A 9,506-nucleotide genomic window follows, 5' to 3' on the forward strand; every position below is an offset into this window, starting at 1 on the left:
CTCTGGCCCTGAGCCATGCTGTAGACCACGCTATCCGTCTGCATCTCCAGCTGGGCCAGTGTCCCACAGCCTCTACCCTGTCCCAGGGGGCTTTCTCCTCCTCTGCTTACCCTGTCCTACATGACAGCCAGGTGTCCCTGGGGCCAAACATATGTCTAGTGGAAAGGATATGAATGCAAAGGAAGAACACGTGATCTGTACAGTTCAGAGAGTGGAAGGAGTCAGAAATTTGGGGAAGTGTGATTTTGATTAGACTTTCTGCAATGATGGAAGTGTTCTATATCTGTGCTGTCTAAGACAGTGGCCACTGGCTATATGTAGCTATTGGGCACTTGAAAGATGGCTAGTGCAATTCAGGGGCTGGATTTTAATTTTTATTCAATTTTAAATCATTTACTTTTAAGTGTAAATATTCGCATGCAGCCTTATTGGATGGTATTGAAGAAGAGAACTGCTAATGACATGAACTACCACAGAACAAGGAAGGCCATGAACACTTTTGGGTGGAAATGGTTGAGCAGAGGCTGGATGACTCTACACGGGGGCCCAGAAGAGCCCTTGGATTGGGCAGATCCCTTCCAACTTCAACCTACTGGGCTCTCTCTTCTTTTCTTCAGCGTCCTATTTTGGGCGCTAAACCACTTAGCAACTTTCTGCCAGTGATGGGACCACCTCCCTGCCTCAGTGACAGGTTGCCCTGGTGTCCCTGTCCGCAGGATGCTCCTAGCATATCCCAGCAACAAAGGGTAATTTTGCTTGCATTTTGTTTCCAATTAGCTATGAAACAGGAAGCTGCATTCAATGGTTCCCTGCCTAGGAGTGCTGCATGCGGCCCTCTCCTGGCTGGTGTTTTTCAGAACAATGGAAATAAATCTGATGTAATGTAGCAGAACACGACAGGGGACGGTTTTCCCCTTAACAAATACTCGTTTGAAATGGTGCCCAAACCCTGCACGAGGAGCAATCTATTTCCCACAACAGTGTTCCAGCAAAACCCATTACTAATTCCACAACTCAAATTAAAACTAACAGAGCTTGAAGGCTGGGGCTGACGCTCTCTCTGCTGACAAGGAACAAGGGTGGGGGAAGGGGTCTGCGCACTTGTGTGTGTATGTGTGTGTTTAATTACACTGTTTAACACATCGAGAATAATTTAGCTACCCGAGTGGAGAAAATAGGCACTTAACTGCTCTCTGGTGGGAAAAGGATGTGCAAACCACTTTCAGCTATATACCTTCTTGGCATACCTCAGGGCTTTGAGGAGAGAGAGGGAGGCAGAGAGAGAGAAGAGAGCAAGGGAAGGGGTTAGAAGGAAGGAGGAAGGAAGACAGAGAAGGGGAAAAGGAAGGAGGAAGAAGAGAGAGGGGGTGGGAGAGAGAGGGAAGAAGAGAATTTTGTGTAGATACAAATCTACAGCAAGTTGGGAGAACATGTGACTACTTCTCAGAGAGCTTATATGAGATGGTGTAAGTGTAAAAATGAGCTTAAACATTGGGTTTGAAAATGGAACTTAACCGCCAGTCCAGTGCTGTCCTTGAGCCACTCTGTACTTCAGAATCATCTCAGCAAGTTTCCATGCATGTGTGGCCTGAAGACCACAGTGGGATTAGTGGCCCCCAGAAAGGCACACCTCAGAGGAAGACTATGCAGGGCTCACTTTGCAGAAGGGGAAAGTGGGGCTCAAGGTGAAACAGGAGAAGTTTGGGCAGCGCTTGGGTTTAACTCCTGTCCCCACCCCAGCTTCAAAGCTGGGGTGATCTGGCCTGTGAGCAAAGCATACCTCTGTCCCTGCCAAAGGCATCCTACTTTGTGCCTACTCAGAGCTGAGAGGGGCACAGGCAAGCTAGTGTTTCTCATCCTCTGAGATAACCTCTAATCCACCAAGGGCCAGGGAAGAGGCTATGAAATGAAATGAAAGAAGCCTCTCTCGTGTCTTCAGATGTAGACAGCTACATAGACCTGGAACAGGTGCCAGAAAGTAAGTGCTCAGAATAGACCTCTCTATTGCCTGCCAGTGACTCTGGGTTCAGCACTGGAGCTCACTGCCAAAGAGATCATCAGCTTGGCACAAGAGAGGCAGAAAGCAGAAGCGACTTTCTGAGGTTCCATAGGCAAGGCAACCCCAGCCTCTTCTCTCCCTACTGCCCTTGCTGTGTGGACCCAGCCTCTTCCTGAATCATAGCACAAGGGAGCTTGGAGAGCTCTGCTGACGGGTCCTTCTCAGGAGACCCTGGGGGTAACCAAGAGAAGGTTTGCCTGACAGAAAGGATCTGTGTAGCTCCACTAAACTCTATGGGCCTTGGGCATGTTGCTCCCTCCCCTAGCCTCGGTCTCCCCACTTGGAACACTAAGAAGATTGGTCCCACTCTTCTAAGTGCTTTTCTGCTGTAACATTCTGTATTCCTGGAACTGAGATGACAGGTTTTATGTAGCCTCAATGATATTGTTAGACAATAAAATGGGAACCCACAGAATGTATTATTCCTTTCAATTAAGTTTAGGTTTGTGCCAACACACACAAAAAACAAACTTGTCTTGGCATGGAAATCTCCTCCTTTCCTCTCCCTAGAGGTATTTGATAGGTGTCATTCAATTATGATAGGGTTGAGTAGACTCAACTACATTCTAAGGACGAGGTAGAGCATTCTTTTTTCTGGGAACTAAAACTATATGAACCTCGGAAACACTGTGTAATATTTCATTTGTGCTTAGATTTCTCGGCACGGTTTTTTTCTTTTTTCATCCTTGAAGAAGAGATGCACTTCTCATTTAGCTAATTCAAATTTTTTCTGAAACAAATACAAATTTGGTGGACATAGGAAGTTGGGGCCTGCCATGTACCAAGTTAAAATGCAGGGTCTTGAGAACCACTGTTTCAGACCAGTACTCCCCAGGCAGACCCTCGGCTCCGGGCCTGCTCACTTCCCAAAGGCTTGAACTGCAGAAGGCTAGGTTTGGGGTCTTTTTCCTTCCTTTTTTTTTTAAAGTTCTTTAGAAGCTGAGGCCACACTAATATAATCCATTTATTCTTAAAGGATTTCCCTGGGCCTATCTCCTTAGGCTTTTTCATTTAAATGGACAAAGAGAAACAGAAAATGGATGAGTGCCAGGCACAGGGGCTCACGACTGTAATCCCAGCACTTTGGGAGGGCGAGGCAGGTGGATCACGAAGTCAGGAGTTTGAGGCCAACCTGGCCAACATGGTAAAACCCTAAAATACAAAAACTAGCTGGGCATGATGGTGCGCACCTGTAATCCCAGCTACTCGGGAGGCTGAGGCTGAAGAATCGCTTGACCCAGGAGGCAGAGGTTGAAGTAAACCAAGATCATGATATTGCACTCCAGCCTGGGTGACAGAGGGAGACTCCGTCTCAAAAAATAAATAAATAAATAAAAAATAAAAGAAAAGAAAAAGAAAATGAATGAGGCAGAGGCCAAGACAGAGCAACCACACAAAGAGAAAGCCAAAGACTGGCTGGGCGACAGAAAGGAAGCCAGGGACAGCCAATCAGCAGGCATGGAGACTGAGGAAGAGAGTGGGAGGAATGAGATGACCCAGATGCGGAGAGGACAAAGTCCACCAGGGGAAGGGATTCTCACGCCAGCCCAGCATTGACGGTGCCAGAATTGTGTCCATATATTGCCCTGTTTTCTTATCCCTCAAGATGTGAATTCTCAAGGCATGGCTGGAAAACAAGGAATGCAGATGCTGTGACTCTCGGATGGAGCTTTTTAAAGACCACCACCCCGCTGCGCTGCCTCTAGCCACAACACAGTGGAGAGAGAAAGGACAGTGGAGCCAGCTGTTGGACCCCTGGCCTGGATACCTGGGCATCCCAGTCTGTGCCTGGTTATTCTGGGTCTCTCAGGCCTGACCTGTGGAGGCCGCAGAGGTGAGTGGGCTGAGCCCTGGACTGGGAGCTCTGGTGGAGGGGTGGCGGGGGGTTGGAGATAGATCCAGTAGTACCAGTGACCAAGCACGTTGGCTAAAGGAGCCATTCCCTTTTCAGACCAGGTGCTCAGAGACACACGATGAAGGTCCCCATGGAGGCCCAGGCCAACCTTCTTGTTCTGGAGCAAGCTTCCATCCAAGCAGGTGGTGTCCCTGCTCTGGGGTAAGGGTGTGGACCAGTGGGAGGAGAAATGTTTTTCAAAAATAAGAGCTTTCTATATTAAATATGTTAAAAGGCAACAAGAAAAGGAAGGAGCTTAGAATGTGTATGTGCGTGCGTGTGTGTGTGTGTGTGTAAATGCGAATGTAAACGTGTCTAAGTGAGTGAGTGAAGCAGAGAAAGGCAGGCTGGTGAGGGTGGTGGTTAGGCCTCTGAGGTTTCCCTTGCTCCTTCTGTCATTCTTTCCTTCTCCAGCCCTAAGAAATGGGCAGAGCCAGAGCTTCTGAAGGAAAGGGCTGAGGGCAAGAAGGAAAGATAGAGGAAAGAGAGAGGAGCAGAAATGATCTAAAAACCAGCTTGTGCAGGGCCCACTGGGGAGATGGTGGGAAGGACAGGACCTAGGGCAGGGGGTACAGGCCTGGGAGCCTCTGCCTGAGAATAGAGGGACACGCAGTCCCGGGAGACCTCCGTCCCTCTTGCTGTCTGGCCTATGTTCCAGAACAGGCAGGGAGCTGTGGGGAATCCTTGTGCCCACCTAGGGAAGATGTCCTGGCTGAGGAAGAAGACAGCTTGAGGACAGGTCTGAGGGGATGGTAGCACTGGCTCAGGACAGCCCCTGGGTTGACAGGAACATGCTTGGGGTGGTCTTCTGGCTGGAGTCCCAGGAGCCAGTCCCTGCAGAAAGCCTCTGCCCTCATCTCCCCCCAGGGCCATGCCATCTGACAGTATCTTAAGTTCCTGCAAGAAAGCTAGAGCTTTCTGAGATGGGGCTTAATGGTATATGTAGTTCAGCTAGTTGACAGCCACATCTGGCTAAGGATTAGACTGGGGAGAAGAGAGAATGTTTGGCGAGGAGAATGGGGGCAAAGTTTCCTGTCATCTCTCCATCACCTCTCCGGCCTCAGGCCCTTGAGAACCAGTGGTCTCTAGTGGGCCACTGGGTGCATCTCCCGAAGGCAGGTGTGTGGCTCTGATGGAGACAGCGCCCCTTGTGTCTCTGGTCTGCAGGCTGGGACGGGGTCTGGCTCAGCTCTCTGAGCTGTGTGGGAGGTGCTGGTCAGACCCTGGTCCACAGGCATGGGAGGTGGACATGGCAGGGCTGTCCAGTGGAGATCAGAGGGCAGAGTGCTGCCTGAGGGACCATTATTTCAGAGGGAAAGGAAATAAACCTCCTGGCTACTCCCAGTTTTAAACGTCCCTCGGGACTTACTTGGCTGAAGTGAGGATATTAACCCTGGAGTCCTGGCTGTCCTCCAGCCCAAGTCCTTAGAGGCAGCTCATCACTCCGGCCACTACTGTGGGACATGGTACACATTCCATCTCATGTTCAACTCACCAGAGAGGGCGGCAGTGGACAAACCTCCACTTCATACCGCTACAACTTGTCTTAACAATTTGGATCTCTTTATTCGTTAGTTTGTCTTTGAGGCAACGAAGAGGTAGACGAGGTGACCTTTAGCTGCCTTTCAACATGAGTATCATGGATTACAAGAGGCTGGGAGACCCCTTGGGGATCGCCTGGTTCACCTCTCTTTATTATTGAGACGAGGAAACAAGGCTTGGCTGAGCTTTCCTAGTTGTTTCCTGGGAGAACCAGCTCTGCAGATTGGTAAAAGCTTCTCACGGACCACACAGCCTTCTCTTATACTGCAGGGTGTTTTATTCTACAGGGTTTGTGCAAAGCAAAAAGTAGTGCATGGTGGAGAAGAGTCCCCTGATAATTCAGGAATCAAGACAAAAGAGACTGAGCCCATGAACACATGGTCCAAAGCTGTATTTTCAACTGGAGTTCAGTATGGGAAGCTCTAGTGCACTCAGTTCGACTGGTTCCTTTGTTTTGGCCTTCTCAGAGCCTTTTTCTTTGAGACAGAGTCTCACTCTGTCACCCAGGCTGGAGTGCAGTGGCACAACCTAGGCTCACTGCAACCTCCACCTCCCTGGTTCAAGCAATTCCCGTGCCTCAGCCTCTCACATAGCTGGGATTACAGGCGCATGCCACCATGCCCGGCTAATTTTTTTGTATTTTTAGTAGAAATGGTGTTTCACCGTGTTGGCCAGACTGGCCTCGAACTCCCGACCTCAGGCAATCTGCCTGCCTCGGCCTCCCATGTCTGGGATTACAGGTGTGAACAGAGCCTTTTTAAGTAAATTGGAATCATAACTCTCTGAGGAGGGAAGAGTAGGGGGCAACATTCCTCCAAATATTTGATCATAAATGCTTTATATCAAGGAGTCCCCAGCAACAGCCCCCAAAATTAGTGTTGTATGTAAACCATGCTTTAGGACACACTTGTCCAAAAGCTAGAGTCCCAAGGGTGGAAATCAACACCTCCTCTTGATTCTGCTCTGATGTTTTGCACGGCTGTGGACTTTCTTGCTGTCTATCAGTGGCATGCTACACCATGAACAATTCTGAGAGAGTTAGGATGCCCTCAACCTGACTTCTTCCAAACACTGAGGAGAGATGGAATGGACCAGCCTATCCAAGGTCCCCTTTATGGTTTTTCTCATGGGAGAAAGAGGTGACATCTAGGCAGGAACATTGGTGCCGTACACAGTGCTTGGCAGATATTAATGATAATTCAGTCTTTATTAAACCTTTCTTAGGCGCCATCTCAGGTTCTCTTAGCCTCAGCCTGTCTCTAGGACTCTTGGTCCCTTTTTTACTCCATCCAAGGAAGTGGCTCTTCTGACCACTTCTGGACTCAGATGAGGTGCCAAGCCTCTAGCAATTAGATCTAGTTTTCCCACTGGCTGCCTTGGGGGGTCAGAAGACACAAGCTGGAAGTGCAGGACAGTTAACTCCCCATAGGGCAAGCTTTGAACAATAATAGAAGAGAGAGAGTGAGCCAACAGATAAATGTCCTCTTTACCCTTGCTTGGATGGACTCTTCCAAGGCACAATGCATCTACAGTGCCAGTCCAGAGGGGTCCTGCTTTGGCCAAGTGGCTGGCCATGTCTCTTTGTGAAGAGAGGCCAGGTGGTGGCACATCACCCCTCACTGCTTCCCCTTTTCTCTTCTTATTTCCCACTTCCCTGATTCTCACTCCCATGGTGTCTTACCTTAAGCGCTAAGTAGCACTTAAGCTTTGCCTCAGGCTTTGTTTTATAGAGAGCCCAGGCTAAAATAATGTCAACAATAATGACTAAAATGTCTTCAGCACTTGCCATATGCTCAAGTACTGCGAAGTGCTTTCCCTATACGATCTCATTTGATCCTTTCACTGATCTTTTGGGGTAGATTACTGTTGCTACCATGTTTTAGCGATGAGGAAACTGAGACCCCCAAGAGGTTAAGGAGCATGCCCCAAATCACACAGCTCACCGTATGGAAGTATCAAGCGCAATGCTTGATACGGAGTGAGCCTCAGGGCCAGCAGGTTGGTGTTTTTTGTTTGTTTGGTTTTTTTTTTTTTTTTTTTTTGAGACAAGGTCTTGCTCTGTCACTCAGGCTGGAGTGCAGTGGCACGATCGTAGTTCACTGAAGTCTCAGCCTCCTGGGCTCAAGCTATCCTTTCACCTCAACCATGGCACCCCGCCCCCTGCCCCCAGTAGCTGAGACTACAGGTGTGCACCACCACATGTAGCTAATATTTTTTCCCAGACCCCCAATTAATTAATTATTTTTGTAGAGACAGGGTTTCACCATGTTGCCCAGGCTGGTCTTGAACTCCTGGGATCAAGCAATCTGTCCCCCTCGGCCTCCCAAAGTGTTGAGATTACAGGTGTGAGCCACAGTGCTTGGCCTTATGTGTGCATTTCTTCATAGCACCTTTTCTTCTAAGGCGTTCTTTCAAGAGGGTAACTAAATACAACCAAATAACTAGGGGACAAGACAGGGTACCTAGCAGGCACAAGAGAACTCCAGCTCTGTCATGTGTGTCTGGAATAAACTTTAGCAGCAAGTCACTCACCAGGTCCCTCACTTTTTCCATCTACAAATTGGGATAATGAACTTATGCTACATAAACCCAGTTGGCAGGTTATTACATATCCATCAACCAATCTACTAATAAGTAAGCCTTCCTGCAGCTGTCACTCCTCCAAGCTTCAAAACAACAATAACAACAAAAAATCCACAACACTTGTGTCAAGGTGGGTACAAAGGTGAGACAATTCAAGAGGATAATCTGACTGAAAGTCTAGTTAATGCCACTTGGGGGTAAACAAAGTTGTGCTTGTGACCCAGGACAAATGGGACAGTCAGTATAGTTCATGCCCCAACTGTAACTATAGAGGAAAATATCTGCACATATGCTAATCTCGTTAACTTGGGTCCAAGTGGAGCAGCTGGAACTGTCTCCCTGAGAACAGCATCACATCTCAAAGATTACACAACTTTAGCAGTTACAGAGACACACATATGTGACCATGACACCACTAGGGGCATATAGGAACCTCCTGAATCTCTGAAGTTGTAATGATCTGTCTTTTGTGATTAACTCAGAGTTGTCAACTTCATTCCTATAACTAATAAACCAGATGATTAGAAAGCAAAGGGCCCAGGTCCCCTTCTTCCCTTTAGCAAATGTTTATTAAGTACCTACTATCTATCAGAAACTACACATCAGTGCGCAAAGAAGGCATGATTTCTGCCATCAATGTGTCCTTATAACAAACACAGCCCTCAAGGTCACAACTTGAGCAGAAATCAAAGGTGACAGAATGATTAAGAAATACTGTCTTTGCATGAACTATGCAAAGTTTGGATTAGCTTCTCTTAGAAATCCCCCTTTGCCCTAGTTTTTCTCAAAGCATATCCTTGGACCACTTGCATCAAAAACACCCAGTTTCCAGAGCTACTGAATGTGTACCTTGGGAGGTGGGAACTCAGAATTGACATCATGAAGCTCTCTAGAAAACTGTACATGCTCACTAATGTTTAGAGGGCTGCGTTGGTCCACAGCTCTGGGAGATGACCACTCACGTCTTACCTGTTTCCTAGACAGGTGCGTCTGATGGAGGAGGGGAGACGGGCAGGTTCCACAGGCTCTCGGGATAGAGAGTGGAGGAGGAGACTGGCAGAGGAGAGCAGGGCCGGCCGGCTGTCTTGAAGAAAGAGCAGTGCTGGTGTCTGCTTGCTCCTGCCCTCAGGCTTTTCCTTATATGGGTGTACCAGGTAAAGGCATGCTCCACCTTCGTTAAACAGTGACTTCAGCACTGGGCAGTGGCCTGCCACCTGTTGGAGAGAGAGAAGACATTGGCTGTAAACAGCAGTAGCTTCCAGATCCTCCGCCCCAAGCCTATTTCTGCCTGATCCCACCTCACTTCCTGGGGCCCCTGAGCTGCCCATTTCTTGGCTCTTGTGGTTTTCATTGTTTCCAGATATTTCAGTTTCTTTATCTTTATTCTGCTTCAGGGAATTGGTGTTTTGTTTTGTTTCGTTTTATAAA

General features: G+C 48.2%; 1 protein-coding gene across 1 annotated transcript in view; it reads right to left on the bottom strand.

The window, feature by feature from the left end:
• The window catches only part of CAPN13 (calpain 13), an 86,972-nt gene extending 77,767 nt beyond the window's left edge, over positions 1 to 9,205 (bottom strand). The window contains exon 1 of the mRNA XM_010384427.2: positions 9,048 to 9,205. The gene's annotated coding sequence lies outside the window, so the exon portion shown is untranslated. The remainder of the gene's footprint in view (positions 1 to 9,047) is intronic.
• Positions 9,206 to 9,506: the final 301 nt, after the last annotated feature.

This window comes from Rhinopithecus roxellana, chromosome 17, assembly GCF_007565055.1.
Source record: "Rhinopithecus roxellana isolate Shanxi Qingling chromosome 17, ASM756505v1, whole genome shotgun sequence".
NCBI classification, from domain to species: Eukaryota; Metazoa; Chordata; class Mammalia; order Primates; family Cercopithecidae; genus Rhinopithecus; species Rhinopithecus roxellana.